Source organism: Chiloscyllium punctatum, chromosome 36, assembly GCF_047496795.1.
Source record: "Chiloscyllium punctatum isolate Juve2018m chromosome 36, sChiPun1.3, whole genome shotgun sequence".
Lineage (NCBI taxonomy): Eukaryota > Metazoa > Chordata > Chondrichthyes > Orectolobiformes > Hemiscylliidae > Chiloscyllium > Chiloscyllium punctatum.
The window spans coordinates 18,894,176-18,908,909 of NC_092774.1; the positions used below are offsets into that span (position 1 = coordinate 18,894,176).

At 58.0% G+C, this 14,734-nt stretch overlaps 1 pseudogene; it reads left to right on the forward strand.

Moving 5' to 3' along the window:
* The window catches only part of LOC140460886 (heterogeneous nuclear ribonucleoprotein C-like), a 32,281-nt pseudogene extending 25,173 nt beyond the window's left edge, over window positions 1–7,108 (forward strand).
* Window positions 7,109–14,734: the final 7,626 nt, after the last annotated feature.

Here is a 14,734-nt window from a genome sequence, read left to right on the forward strand (position 1 = left end):
TACCTGCAGCTGTTCGGGTGGGGGAAGGGCTACATGGGGGGTCTGCGCCCGCTTGGACGAGGTGGGGCCGTGGGGGGGGGGGGGTGTGCTCTTGAAGTGAGGAGGCCGTTTGCTAGTGAGGAAACCTGGGCAGTGGGCGCTTTGCAGGGAGTGGGGGTGAGGAAGGGAACGTCACTCGCTCTTTTTGGTGTCAGTCCAGAGGGGAGTGGGGGCGAGGGGGGTGGGAGGTGGTTGTGTGAAGTCCACGTGTGAGGCGCAGAAGTGTCGGAGGGAGGGAGGGGTTCACGGGGGCGCTCTGTCTTTGCCAGCGAGAATCCGGCAGCAAGCTGTCCGCCCCCTAATCGCGTTTGTCTGTCTCCATTTCTCCCTCCAGCGCTCCCCCAAGCAGGCAGTCGGAGGGCTACGAGATTCCGTCGCTCACCAGGTAAGTGCTCGAGCACGGCGGGCGCACTCGGACGACCTGTCTGGCGTCGCGACCCCCCCTCCCTTTCCCTCCCCTCCCCCAGCCCATTTGGCAAGAACACGTGGTTAACCCCAGGCCGTCCCACGGGAGATCTGAAGGGGACCGTGTGGGGGCTCGACTTGACTGGAAGGCAGGAACTCGCTGCTCCCACCCACCCCCCGGGTTCGACACTCTCGGACTCCCTACTGTGTGGAAAGAGGGCCGTTCGGGCCATCGAGCAGGCGCTGATCCTTCAAAAGAGCATCCCACCGACTGGGCGGTTTTGTTTGCGTTCCAGATGTTCCCCAGTGTGTTTAAGCATCAGGGCCCCTCAGCAAGGGGCGTGCTCCTCACCTCTTGCCCCCCACCCGCCCCCGATTCCTTCCGATCGCAGGTTCGGGACGCAGTCTCAATCAGTTCACGTCTCGTTCTCCCAAAACCCAGTGAGCGGCGGGCCCAGACCCACTCAACCACCCCCCCCCCCCCTCCCCCCCCCAACTCCACGTCCCTGGGGAAGGGGGGAGGAATCGACCGAACCGACCTTCCCTCAGCTCCTTCCTATCCCAATTAGTCATGTGGAGGGGTATCCAGAACTAGAGGGGGGTAGGTTAAGGGTGAGAGGGGGAAAGGGAGCTGAGGGGTAACTTTCACACCCAGAGGGTGGTGCGTGTGTGGGAATGAGCTGCCAGAGGAAGGGGGGTGGAGGCTGGTACAATGACAGCATTGAAAAGGTGGATGGGGACAAGGGATAGGGAAGGGATTGGAGGGTAATGGGCCGAGGGGCTGGCAAACGGGGACTGGATTAGGTTCGGGATATCTGGGTCAGCACGGACGGGACGGGCCGAAGGGTCTGTTTCCGTGATGCATGACCAGTGTCACGTAAGGAGACCAACCTGTACGTGTTTTCCGTGTGGGGGTCTCACCAGTGCCCCCACCTGTGCGATTTCGTCCACTCTCCCGATTTGATGGCCTTTCTAAATGGTTGCTGTGCCTGTGTTAACGTTCGATGCGTCCCTGTTATTTTCACAGGCAGTCACTCAGACAGACGGTGAGAACCGCGATGACGTGCCTCTTCCCTTTTGTTGCAGGATGTACCGTACCCGAGCAGGGTGCCGCCTCCCCTGCCCCGGCCGGTCACCATTGCAAGCGACCCCGGGTCACGGTCCCCCGTGCCGCGAAGAGGCAAAGGCAGCTTCAACACCAAGTCTGGGCAAAAGTCAGCTGCCTCGGGCAAACCAGGTACCCACGCCGCGGCAGTCGGCTGAGTCTGTGAGCAATCCTGCAACTCGCCACAGCCTCCACTTCCCCTCAGTCACAGAGCAGAGCTTCCCGTGCACCTTCCCGTCAAACACTCCCGGGACAGGGACAGCACGGGGTTAGATACAGAGTAAAGCTCCCTCTACACTGACCCCCCCATCAAACACTCCCAGGGACAGGGACAGCACGGGGTTAGATACAGAGTAAAGCTTCCTCTACACTGTCCCCCCCATCAAACACTCCCAGGGACAGGGACAGCACGGGGTTAGATACAGAGTAAAGCTCCCTCTACACTGTCCCCCCATCAAACACTCCCCAGGGACAGCACGGGGTTAGATACAGAGTAAAAACTCCCTCTACACTGTCCCCCTATCAAACACTCCCGGGGACAGGGACAGCACGGGGTTAGATACAGAGTAAAGCTCACACTACACTGTCCCCCCCATCAAACACTCCCAGGGACAGCACGGGGTTAGATACAGAGTAAAACTCCTCTACACTGTCCCCCCATCAAACACTCCCAGGGACAGGGACAGCACGGGGTTAGTTACAGAGTAAAGCTCTCTCTACACTGTCCCCCCCCATCAAACACTCCCAGGGACAGGGACAGCACGGGGTTAGATACAGAGTAAAGCTGCCTCTACACTGTCCCCCCCCATCAAACACTCCCAGGGACAGGGACAGCACGGGGTTAGATACAGAGTAAAACTCCCTCAACACTGTCCCCCCATCAAACACTCCCAGGGACAGGGATAGCACAGGGTTAGATACAGAGTAAAACTCCCTCTACACTGTCCCCCCATCAAACACTCCCAGGGACAGGACAACACGGGTTAGATACAGAGTAAAGCTCCCTCTACACTATCTCCCCCATCAAACACTCCAGGGACAGGGACAACACCGGGTTAGATACAGAGTAAAACTCTCTCTACACTGTCCCCCCCCATCAAACACTCCCAGGGACAGGGACAACACGGGGTTAGATACAGAGTAAAGCTCCCTCTACACTGTTCTTTTCTACCCCCCCCCCCAATCCCAGAGACAGCATGGGGTTCGACACAGAGTAAAGCTCCCTCTACACAGTCCTCCCCCTCCCCCCCCCCCCCCCATCCCAGGGACAGGACAGCAAGGGGTTAGATACAGAGTAAAGCTCTCTCTACCACTGTCCCCCCCATCAAACACTCCCAGGGACAGGAACAGTACAGGGTTAGATACAGAGTAAGGCTCCCTGTACACCGAGCCCACACCCTAACAGAACGAGGCCAGTGCAGTTAGGCGTTTGGTGTTTTCTCCCTGTCCCCCCTCACGATGCTTGTGTTCCTTTGGACCCAGTGAAAGCCAATGACCTGGCCACCATCAAGAAGGAGTTGACTCTGATCAAGAGCAAAGTGGATTCCCTTCTGGATAGTCTGGAGAAGATTGAGAAGGAGCAAAGCAGCCAGACGGGTAAGTTGGCCGCTGGTGGGCAGGTAAGCCTGTCTTCCCCTGAACCTGACAGATCACCTCCTCCCTCGTTTTCACTTACTTCTGTCGCTTGCTCGCTCGCGTACACCCTGCATTCTCTCTCTCTCGCGCTCTCTCTCGCGCTCTCTCTCTCTGTCCTCGCGCTCTCTCCCCCCTTCCACACCCAGATACCACGCAGGAAACCCACGTCCTGCTACACCCTGGCCGTGTAATCAGAGTTGAAGACACTCAGCAGAACCGCCCATTTATCTGTCTCTCTGTCAGTTGAGAGACACCTCACACCAGATTTCTGAACTGAACAAGACTCATTTTTGTCATAAGTGATAGACTGTAGCTACAGTTGAACCATTACGAAGGGTTAACCTTTAATTCTTAGCCACCTTCCAAAACTCCCCTGTGTCCAGTTGGACGTGCAGACACCAGACGGAGAACATTGAGTTGATGGCGGTCAGTGATCCGTGTTCCCAGCGTTTTGCTGTTTGCAACACCTCCCCGTCTTCCTTCTCCAGATGCCTTCACTTGTTTGCACGAGGTACAGCGTGACTAAGTCACATGTTCCCGCCTCAAACTGGTTAAGAGCCATACCTTACAGTAGCTGCTGTGGGAGCAATACACTTCAGACTTCCACTTGGTGCAGTGGTTTTACAATGGGTAATGTAGCACGGCCAATCCACCCTAACCTGCACATCCCTGGACACTATGGGTAATGTAGCTTGGCCAATCCACCCTAACGTGCACATCCCTGGGCACTATGGGTAATTTAGCACGGCCAATCCACCCTAACCTGCACATCCCTGGACACTATGGGTAATGTAGCTTGGCCAATCCACCCTAACGTGCACATCCCTGGGCACTATGGGTAATTTAGCACGGCCAATCCACCCTAACGTGCGCATCCCTGGGCACTATGGGTAATGTAGCACGGCCAATCCACCCTAATGTGCGCATCCCTGGGCACTATGGGTAATTTAGCACGGCCAATCCACCCTAACGTGCACATCCTTCGGCACAATGGGGAATTTAACATGGTCAATCCGCCCGAACCTGCACATCCCTGGGCACGATGGGTAATTTTAGGCACGGCCAATCCGCCCTAACCTGCACATCCCTGGGTACTATGGGTAATTTAACATGGCCAATCCGCCCTAACCTGCACATCCCTGGGTACTATGGGTAATTTAGTATGGCCAATCCACCCTAACCTGCACATCCCTGGGCACTGTGGGTAAATTAGCACGGCCAATCCGCCCTAACCTGTACATCCCTGGATTTTGGGAGGAAACTGGAGCACCCGGAGGAAGCCCACGCAGAGTCGGTGGGGGGGGACGAATGTGCAAACTCCGCACGGACAGTCGCCCTGAGGGTGCGATCAACCGTGGATCCCCAGTGCCGTGAGGCAGCGGTGCTAGCCCCCACTGAGCCAACCGTGCTCGACTGTGACCGTTAGCCATCTCTCGGCGCTCTCCCCGGGATGCTGCCTGACCAGCTGTCCTCTCCAGCTTTTGGTTACATCTCTCAGTCCCCACTCCTTTCACCCACATCCCTCCGACATTTGGGATGGCCCCTTTTCCCCCCTCGCTCCCGGCTCCCTCCCGCATCTGGAGTCTTGGGAACGAGCAGGATGGAGCACGCGGGTCTCCTTTCTCCTCCCCACCCCCCACCCCCCCCCCCCCCGAGTCCGGCGCTCTTGGCCCTTGGCTCTTTGTGTTGAGCGCATCTGCCGTTCTCTTCCCCTGGGCAGAGAGCAAGAGTGAGAAGGCAGCGGAGGAGGGGAGCAGCAGCAAAGCTGGCTGCGAGGCCAAGAAAGCTGAGAGCGAGGGGACTGGCGAGGAAGGGGATACCCTGGAGGACGACGAGGACGACCAGGTACCTCGGTACCGGCCCCCGGGGGGGGGGGGGGGCGGGTTGGAGAGCAGCCGGTGGGGGGGGGGGGCTCTGCTCTGGGGCAGGCCACATGTCACCGTGACCCGGGAGAGGGAGCCTGGACCGTCAGGTTCGATGGGAACGCGGTGGTGGGGGGGGGGGTTTTGAACTCTGGCCGGGGAGAGTGGACTGCTGCCCACGATTACCGGGGTGCCGTTCAGCTGACGACGGCCAGACCCCGGGCAGCTTTACCTTGCGCCCGTGCGGTGCGAATGCCACTTCTACCAACAATCTAACCATCTCCCATGAGTGTTCAGCCATCACCAAATCAACATCCACCACCCCCCACCCCCGCCAGGGGGTTTACCATGGACCAGCCCCGTATAAACCCAGCGGCTACAAGAGCAGGGTCAGAGGCTGGGAATCCTGCAGCAAGTCACTCCCCTCCTGACTCTCTTTCCCCCCCCCTCCCCCAGAGCCCTGTCCCACCATCGACAAGGCAGGGAGGGTGAGGGAGTACTCCCCACTTACCCCTGGCTGGATGTGGGGGGCAGCTCCGATAACACACGAGAAGCTCGACACCGCCCAGGGACAAAGCAGCCCCCTCCCCCACCCCCCAAAAACCCCCTGCTCCCCCCCCCCCCCCACACACACAGTCACAGCAGTGTGAACCATCTACAAGATCCACTGCAGAACCTCACCGAGGGGCTCCTCAGACAGCACCTTCCCAAAACCCCCCCCACACCCCTCTACCATCTAGAAGGGGGATGGGGGGTGGTGGGGGGGGCAGCAGATACATGGGAACACCAACCCCCCTCCCCTCTCCCCGTCCCGGAATCTATCAGCCGTTCCTTCCTGGGATTGCCCCCCCCCTCCCTGGGGGGCATCGTGGGTCTACCCCACAGCACGCGGCTAAGATGGCAGCTCACCCCCACCTTCCCCACCCTGCTGCGCGGGGCACAGCTTCCCCGGGGGGGGGGGGGGTGTAGGCGAGGGTGAGTGTCCATTGCGGGCGCTGACTGCCCCTGCCTGCAACGGTGGTAGACTCGCTGACTCTCGGGAGTGGGGGGGGGGGTTGGGGCAGGGGCAGTTCGATCATCCCCGAAGGACACGGGCACTGGGGGGTGGGGTGGGGGGAGCGTCCCGCTGGGACAGTTGACCCGCCTCGGCGATCTCCCTCAGGTGATCCAAAACCCGGTTGGTCAAGAACGCCGGGGAGTCACGGCTTCCTCTGTGAGGGGCAAACAGAGTGAACAATCCGCGGAACGGCATTGTTTAGTCGGGTGGGTCCCACGCGTGGTGGGCCGAAGGGCCTCTGCTGTGCTGGAATGTTCCGTGACCCCCTCTCTCTCTCTCTCCCTCTCTCTCTGATGGGCAGCTGCACGACAGTAAAGCGCGTAAGGACGAAGAGGAGGGCGAGGACGATGGTGGAGACGACACCAACAGCCAAGACGACCATTAAGACACGAGACAAATGGCAAAACCCCTTAATGACCCCCTCCCCTCCCTCCCTCTCTCTCTCTCTCTCCCTCCCTCCCCCTCCCTCTCTCTCTCTCTCTCTCCCCCCCTCCTCTTCCCCTTCCCCCACTCCCCTTTCGAAAGAAAGAAAAACACCTTTTCGTTCCCCGTCGGTTCTCATTTTCGTCAGGCCCGAGTGGCGGCCATTTTGGAAACTGGATTTTTATTCTGAGCTTTAAAGGAGGTGTCTCAGAGTGTGTGGGGGGGGGGGGGGCGCAGGCTGTCGTTTCATCCTCTTTCCCCTGACCGTACCACCACCCACCCCCCCCCATGACAATGACGACTCCCTCCACCTCACACAGCTCTGACGGTGGGGGTTCTTAATACCCGGGAATCGTTTTGCGATGGGCGCTTGGCAGGAGTGTGTCTCTCTCTGTTTACCCCCTCCCCACACCTCACAATTCCCACCCCTTTTCGCGGTTTACATTTCTTTCCCCCCCCCGCCCCCCCCCCCCCCCCCCCCCCCCACCTTTTCCAAAACATAAGAGCTTTCGTATGCGCTCTGTACCGCACTGTGCAGCTGTTAGTCTCTGGTGGTGGGGGTTAAGGCGGGGTGGGTGGTGGGGAGATGGGTGTCGGGGAGGGTGGGGGGTTGCGGGTGGGAGGGTTGTTTATTTTTGTAGAACTCGGACATTCCCTCCCCCAGGTGCGCGGCGTGTGCTTAACGCTTCCTGGGGACGTGTCCTGTCTCATCCTGCTCTCTTTTCCCCCCCCCCCCCCTCTTCAGTCCTGCGTGGTGGGTTGGATCTTGTGAACCAAGAGTTTGTGTGGTGGGGGGGAGCAGTGTAGACATGGGCAGGATCAGAGACAGCCCCCCCCCTCCTCAAACATCCCTCCCAGCAGACCCCCGCCTCTCCCCACGCAATGATGGCTCTCTCTCTCGCTCTCTAGCTCTGTCTCTCTCCCTCTGTCTGTCCCTCTCACCCTCTCTGTCCCTCTCACCCTCTCTGTGTCTCTCTCTCTCTCTCTGTGTCTCTCTCTCTCTCTGTGTCTCTCTCTCTCTCTCTGTGTCTCTCTCTCTGTGTCTCTCTCTCTCTCTGTGTCTCTCTCTCTGTGTCTCTCTCTCTCTCTGTGTCTCTCTCTCTGTGTCTCTCTCTGTCTGTCTCTCTCTCTCTCTGTCTGTCTCTCTCTTTCCCCCCCCCCCCCCCCCACCCCCGTCGCCCTCAGTTTTTCATTCTCTGTCACGTTTCGCCCAGGGATGGGGTTTAGCAAACCGAGGGGGGATGTTTTATTGTCGGGGAGGTGGTTGGATCATCAGAGACAGCTTCTCTCCCATCCTCCCCAGCCCCGAATTCCCCCTCACCCATTGATCAGGAAGGGGTTTTGGGGGGTGGGGGGGGGGGGGGGGGGGGGGAGAGGGCAGTGAAGGGATTGCGGGTTACAGGAGGGGTGGTTGCAGGGTGTGGTGGTGGTGGTGGGGGGGGAGGCAAAGAGGACGCGTCCCACTGGGGATCCCCACTCGAAAGAGGGGAGGGGGAGCTGCCCCTGGCGTTTCCTGGCCTGGGGGAGGGGACAGCGCTGCATTCCCCCGAGCAGAGGCCCCAGAGAGCGAGAGGTGGGGCGTTTTCCCCCCCCCCACCCCACCCCGCCAACATTCCCGCCCTCCCACGCTGTACCATCCGAAACAGGCTTTGTCGGAAATGTGAATTTTTTTTTTAAAAACCTTTAACATGTTAAAAGCTTTGCAGGGGTGGGACTGTTTTGCGCGGAGAAGGGGTATTTGAAGCCTCGCCCGCCCCCACCCCCCTTGCTGCAGAATGCAGGGGTTTCGGGATTGGGGGGGGGAGGGGATTGAAGGCGTGGGGTTTAAAACGAGGAGGCTGTGCTGGACCCGTTTAATAGACCAGCATTTAGAACACAGCCTGTGTGATTTTCTAGACTTCTTTCATACTGTATCAGTACTGTTGGGTTAATTAAACATTTGAACGATATTATAAGGACCAAAGAGTCTCTTTGAGGTCTTCATTCATTTCTCAGTGGTTAGCTCCGCTGCCTCACAGTTCCCGAGACCCGCGTACGATTCTCACCCTCAGGCGACTGTCCGTGTGCAGTTTGCACATTCTTCCCCCCCCTCAGTTTCTGTGTGGGGTTCCTCCGGGTGCTCCAGTTTCTTCCCTCAGTCCAAAGATGGACAGCTCAGGGTGGATTGGCCATGCTAAATTACCCATAGTGCCCAGGGATGTGCAGGTTAGGGTGGATTGGCCGTGCTAAATTGTCCCATAGTGCCCAGGGATGTGCTGGTTAGGATGGATTGGCCATGCTAAATTACCCATAGTGCCCAGGGATGTGCAGGTGAGGGTGGATTGACCATGCTAAATTACCCATAGTGCCCAGGGATGTGCAGGTCAGGGTGGATTGGCCATGCTAAATTACCCATAGTGCCAGGGATGTGCATGTTAGGGTGAATTGGCCGTGCTAAATTACCCATAGTGCCCAGGGATGTCCAGGTTAGGGTGAATTGGCCATGCTAAATTACCCATAGTGCCCAGGGATGTGCTGAGGGTGGATTAGCCTGCATATCCCTGGGCACTATGGGTAATTTAGCACGGCCAATCCACCCTAACCTGCACATCCCTGGGCACTATGGGTAATTTAGCACGGCTGATCCACCCTAATATGCACCCTTGTCACCCTCCACCTACGCCCCTCTGGACTGCCCCCCACCCCAGGAGGGGAATGGCCTTGTCTGTTTATCCTATCCCACGTCCCTCGTGATGTTATAAACCTCTATAAAAGTCAAAGTCTCTCCTTATCTCTGTTCTAAAGGGTCTTCCTTTTCCTCTGAGGCTGTTTCCTAATATCTCCTATCCATGGAAACATCTTCCAACATCCACTCTCTCCAGGCTGTTGAGTGTTCTGTAGGTTCGATCCCTCGTCCTCCCTGAACTCCACCGAGTATAGACTCTCGAACGTACCTCGTAGGCTGACATCCCTCGCTCGCCTGCTTCCGGAACCTTCTCTCAGGATCCCGTCCCCATGGGCCGGGATGTCGAAGCCTGAACGACTTCGCCCAGCGGCTTTGGTTCCCCCCCCTCCCCCCCCCCCCAGTCCGGTGCGGAGCATCGCTGTCGGCCGGGTCCCTCGATCTCGGTTTGCGAACCAAAGCCAGGGAAATAAACGCGGTCGGAGGCCGGAGGAGCTGCAGGACGCTGCAAACTGGGAAGCCAAAAAAAAAAGCACAGACTGCTGGGAAAAGCTCAGCGGGTCGTGCAGCGTCTGCGCAGAGATGTCAAGAGTTTATGTTTCGGCTCCGGTTACCCTTCCTCGGGTCTGTTTAGGAAAATTGATGTGATCCTGTGTTTTCTCTCTCTCTCTCTGTGGGTGTGTCCTGGGATCAGCTCATCTCTCCTCCCTGTGGGTTAATCTCTCTGGCTCTCCACCTCCCTGTCCATCTCGTGCTCTCTGTCTCTCTCTGTCTCTCTCTCTCTCTCTCTCTGTGTCTTTCTCTGTCTCTGCCCCTCTCTGTCTCCACCCCCCCCCCCACTCTGTCTCTCTCTCTCTCACTCACACACTCTCTGTCTCTGAGAGTCTCTCTCTGTCTCCACACCCCCCTCCCACTCTGTCTGTCTCTCTCTCACTCACTCACTCTGTCTCTCACTGTCTTTTACTCTCTCTCTCTGTCTGTCTGTCTCTCCGTCTCTCTCTCTCTGTGTCTGTGTCTCTCTCTCTCTCTCTCTGTCTGCCTCTGTCTCTCTCTGTCTGCCTCTGTCTCTCTCTCTCTCTCTCTCTCTCTGTCTCTCCGTCTCTCTCTCTCTCTCTCTCTCTGTGTCTGTGTCTCTCTCTCTCTCTCTCTGTCTGCCTCTGTCTCTCTCTGTCTGCCTCTGTCTCTCTCTCTCTCTCTCTCTCTGTCTCTCCGTCTCTCTCTCTCTCTCTCTCTCTGTGTGTGTGTCTCTCTCTCTCTCTCTCTGTCTGCCTCTGTCTCTCTCTGTCTGCCTCTGTCTCTCTCTCTCTCTCTCTCTCTCTCTGTCTCTCCGTCTCTCTCTCTCTCTCTCTCTCTCTGTGTGTGTGTCTCTCTCTCTCTCTCTCTGTCTGTCTCTCTCTCTCTCTCTCCTCTCTCTCTCTGCCCCTCTGTTGCCTGTTTGTTGTGTTGCTCCCCCAGTTCAGTGCCTGTGACTGTTTCACGGTTAATGATCTGTGTGGAATCGTTGATCCGGTGAATGTGTTTTTGAGGGTTTGGCCACGATCTGAATGCTGCAGAGGGTGAGGCCAGTGTCTGGGGCCCCTGCTGCCCACAGCCCCGTGTACCGAGGGAGTACTGCAAAGTCAGTGTGAGGGACGCTCAGTGGGTCTTGTCCCTCAAAAACAGACATCGCTCAAGGCCGAACAGGCGAGGGAGAAACAGGAGGCCCTTTGGCCCATTCAGTCAGATCTGATCATCCTCTGCTCCCCCCCCATTCCCCTTCCTGGTTAAATCTCTCTCTCTGTCTCAGCCTTGAATACCCTCAATGTCCCAGCCCTCCATTCCCCTTCCTGGTTAAATCTCTCTCTCTGTCTCAGCCTTGAATACCCTCAATGCCCCAGCCCTCCATTCCCCTTCCTGGTTAAATCTCTCTCTCTGTCTCAGCCTTGAATACCCTCAATGCCCCAGCCCTCCATTCCCCTTCCTGGTTAAATCTCTCTCTCTGTCTCAGCCTTGAATACCCTCAATGCCCCAGCCCTCCATTCCCCTTCCTGGTTAAATCTCTCTCTCTGTCTCAGCCTTGAATACCCTCAATGCCCCAGCCCTCCATTCCCCTTCCTGGTTAAACCCCTCTCTCTCTGTCTCAGCCTTGAATACCCTCAATGTCCCAGCCCTCCATTCCCCTTCCTGGTTAAATCTCTCTCTCTCTGTCTCAGCCTTGAATACCCTCAATGCCCCAGCCCTCCATTCCCCCTTCCTGGTTAAATCTCTCTCTCTGTCTCAGCCTTGAATACCCTCAATGCCCCAGCCCTCCATTCCCCTTCCTGGTTAATTCTCTCTCTGTCTCAGCCTTGAATACCCTCAATGCCCGGCCCTCCATTCCCCTTCCTGGTTAAATCTCTCTCTCTGTCTCAGCCTTGAATACCATCCATTATTAAATGGCTGAGTGGACTCAGTAGGGAAGCCTTTGATTGTCGCGATCAATCAACAGGAAATGTCCATCTTTCCCCCCCCCCCCCCTTGCCCATTGGATGCTGTGGATGTTCAGTCAACAATGAGTCAACCCAGAGACTGGGAGCCGGGGGATATTTATTAAAGATGCACACGCGCCCGTACACAAAGAGTGTGCACTCACACGTGATAAAATAAAACATGTTAACATGTCACATATTCTCCTCCCCTTCTCCCCACCCCACAACCAAGGAAGGGGCATCCCTCGGAACTCATGTTGGCAACCATGACGCTGACCGCAGTCCCGGAGCCATCCCATTGGTTGGAGGGGAGATGGGTCAGTGGGGAGGAGGTCAAGGGTTGCTTGGCAAATGTTCCAGCAAGTTCTTCAGGGACTGAGGGCGAAGGGAGTTGTTGGGGGAGAGGGGGGGGGCGGTGAAATCGTCAAGGGGACGATTGGTGAATGTTCCAGAAGGTTCCGCAGGGAGGGGGGGGGGAGGTGTGGCTGGGGAGAGACCAAGGGTCAACTGACTTCTTGTTCCAGAAGGTTCCGCCAGGAGGCAGGTGCGGGGGGACAAGGACAGTGGGGAAACGCGGGTGTCAAGTTTCGATTGGCCAACGTTCCAGAGAGGGAGGGAAGGCAGGGCGAGAGGTCGAGGGGCGGTCGACAAAAGTTCCAGAATGTTCCTCGGGGAGTGAGCTGGGTGGGTGGTGGGGTGGGAGGTCAAGGGTCGCAAAATCCGGAACATTCCTCAGAGAGGATGTTAGGGTTGTGGGGGTTGAGGGTTGATGGACAAAAGTTCCAGAAGGTTCTGCGAGGATTGTGGGGGGGGACAGGGGTCGGGGGTTGATGGACGAACATTCCAGAAGGTTCCTCGAGGATGGGGGGTGGGGCAAGGCTCGAAGGTTGATTGGGGAATGTTCCAGAAGGTTCCTCGAGGATGGGGGTGTAGAAGGTTGATCGGTGAACGTGCCAGAAGGTTTCTCGAGGAAGGGGGAGGGTGTGCGAGGATTGGGTGAGGGCGAGGAGAGGTTGGGGTTCAAGGGTCACAGGCGCGGGGCTTGCACAGTCTCCACTGCACGGCCCGGGCCGCGCTCTGGAGCCTGGCGCTGCAGGGGAAGGTCCGTCCTGACGTCCAGTCAGGGACGGGGAGGCTGAGGTCACTGGCCACAAGGTGGGTTCCAGGCACCCCCACCTTCCTGCAGAGTCACCAGGCTCTCCAGCTGACCGGAGCAATGTCCGAAATCCACCAGGCCCCGGCTTGAAGCCGCTCACCGGGCAACCGAGGGTGGTAGGAGTGAGCGCAGTGGGAGGGTCAGTGCTGAGGGAGGGTCAGTGCTGAGGGAGGGGGCGCTGTGGGAGGGGTCAGTGCTGTGGGAGGGTCAGTGCTGAGGGAGCGGGCGCTGTGGGAGGGTCAGTGCTGAGGGAGTGTGCGCTGTGGGAGGGTCAGTGCTGAGGGAGGGTCAGTGCTGAGGGAGGGGGCGCTGTGGGAGGGTCAGTGCTGTGGGAGGGTCAGTGCTGAGGGAGCGGGCGCTGTGGGAGGGTCAGTGCTGAGGGAGCGGGCGCTGTGGGAGGGTCAGTGCTGTGGGAGGGTCAGCGCTGTGGGAGTGGGCGCTGTGGGAGGGTCAGCGCTGAGGGATCGGGCGCTGTGGGAGGGTCAGCGCTGAGGGAAGTGGGCGCTGAGGGAGGGTCAGTGCTGAGGGAGGGTCAGTGCTGAGGGAGGGTCAGTGCTATGGGAGGGTCAGTGCTGAGGGAGTGGGTGCTGTGGGAGGGTCAGCGCTGAGGGAGCGGGCGCTGTGGGAGGGTCAGCACTGAGGGAGGGTCAGAGAGAGAGAGAATGAAGGAGGGATGTAGAGAGAGAGAGAGAGAGACAGAGGGAGTGTGGAGCGAGGGGTAATCTATCTGAGGACAGATGGTGACCAACACAGAGAGGTTTCACTTGCCCGTCTCCCCCACACCGCATGCGCTCTGCGCTGGGTTTGGGACATACCCCCGCAGCAAAGCGAGGGCGTGTTTCCGAGTTGTGGGGAGTACCTGGTCAACCTTCAGCCTCGGTCTAACCCACCTGGGACACTGGGGGCTGGGGGGGGTGGGGGGATGGTGCTGTCACCTTAGTCTGAAGGTGACTTGTACTGAGCTCAGCAGCCGCAACGCAGTGGAGAACGTTTCGGTGTGAGAGAGAGAGAGAGAGAGAGAGAGAGACGTGGACCCTGACATCCGCCATCATCGACAGGAGAAATGGAGGCCATTCAGCCTTCTGCATCCATCCTTTCCCCCTCCCTCCCTCCCCCGACCGTGTTGTGCCCAACGTTGAGCCAAATTAAACTCATCCCTTATCCCTGCGTTCCTTGCCAACTCATGTGTTTATCGAAAAGCCCCTCAAATACCCCAACCCACCCCTCGCCTGCGATCCCTATCACGGCTCTGTGTAAAAACAGAACCTACCCCTCACGCCTCCTTCGAATTTTCCCCGTCACCTCAAACGCCACGGCCACCCCGAGTTTTAGACATTTCAGCTCTGGGGATAACAATTCTGACTGTCTCATGATATTTATATATTTCGGTCAAGTCTCCAGAGAAAATGGCCTGAGTTTTATAGCTCCTGCCCTCTACTCCAGGCCGCACCCCGGTAAACCTCTTCTGCACCCCCTTCCTGTCACGTGACGTCCAGAAACGAAGGCGTGATCTCCTGGTGTGGCCGCGGTCAGGGAGTCGGCCATCTTGGACGCCCACCCCCACCCCCACCGCCGCCATTCCATTCTGGCCCTCGGGGTCGGAGGGCGCATCTCGCGTCTCAGAATCGGAGAAGCGCGACCGTGAAGGAAACGGTCCCCTTCAGCCACACAACTCCACGCCGACCCCCCGTCGAGGAACCCAGACAGAACCATTTCCCCGAACCTATCGTGCTAAACTGACCCCCTGACCAATGCGGCGAGCCTGCACATCCCTGGGCACTATGGGTAATTTAGCACCGGCCAATCCACCCTAATCTACTTATCCCTGGGCACTATGGGTAATTTAGCACGGCCAATCCACCCTAATCTACTTATCCCTGGGCACTATGGGTAATTGAACACGGCCAAACCACCATAACCTGCACATCCTGGGCACTATGGGT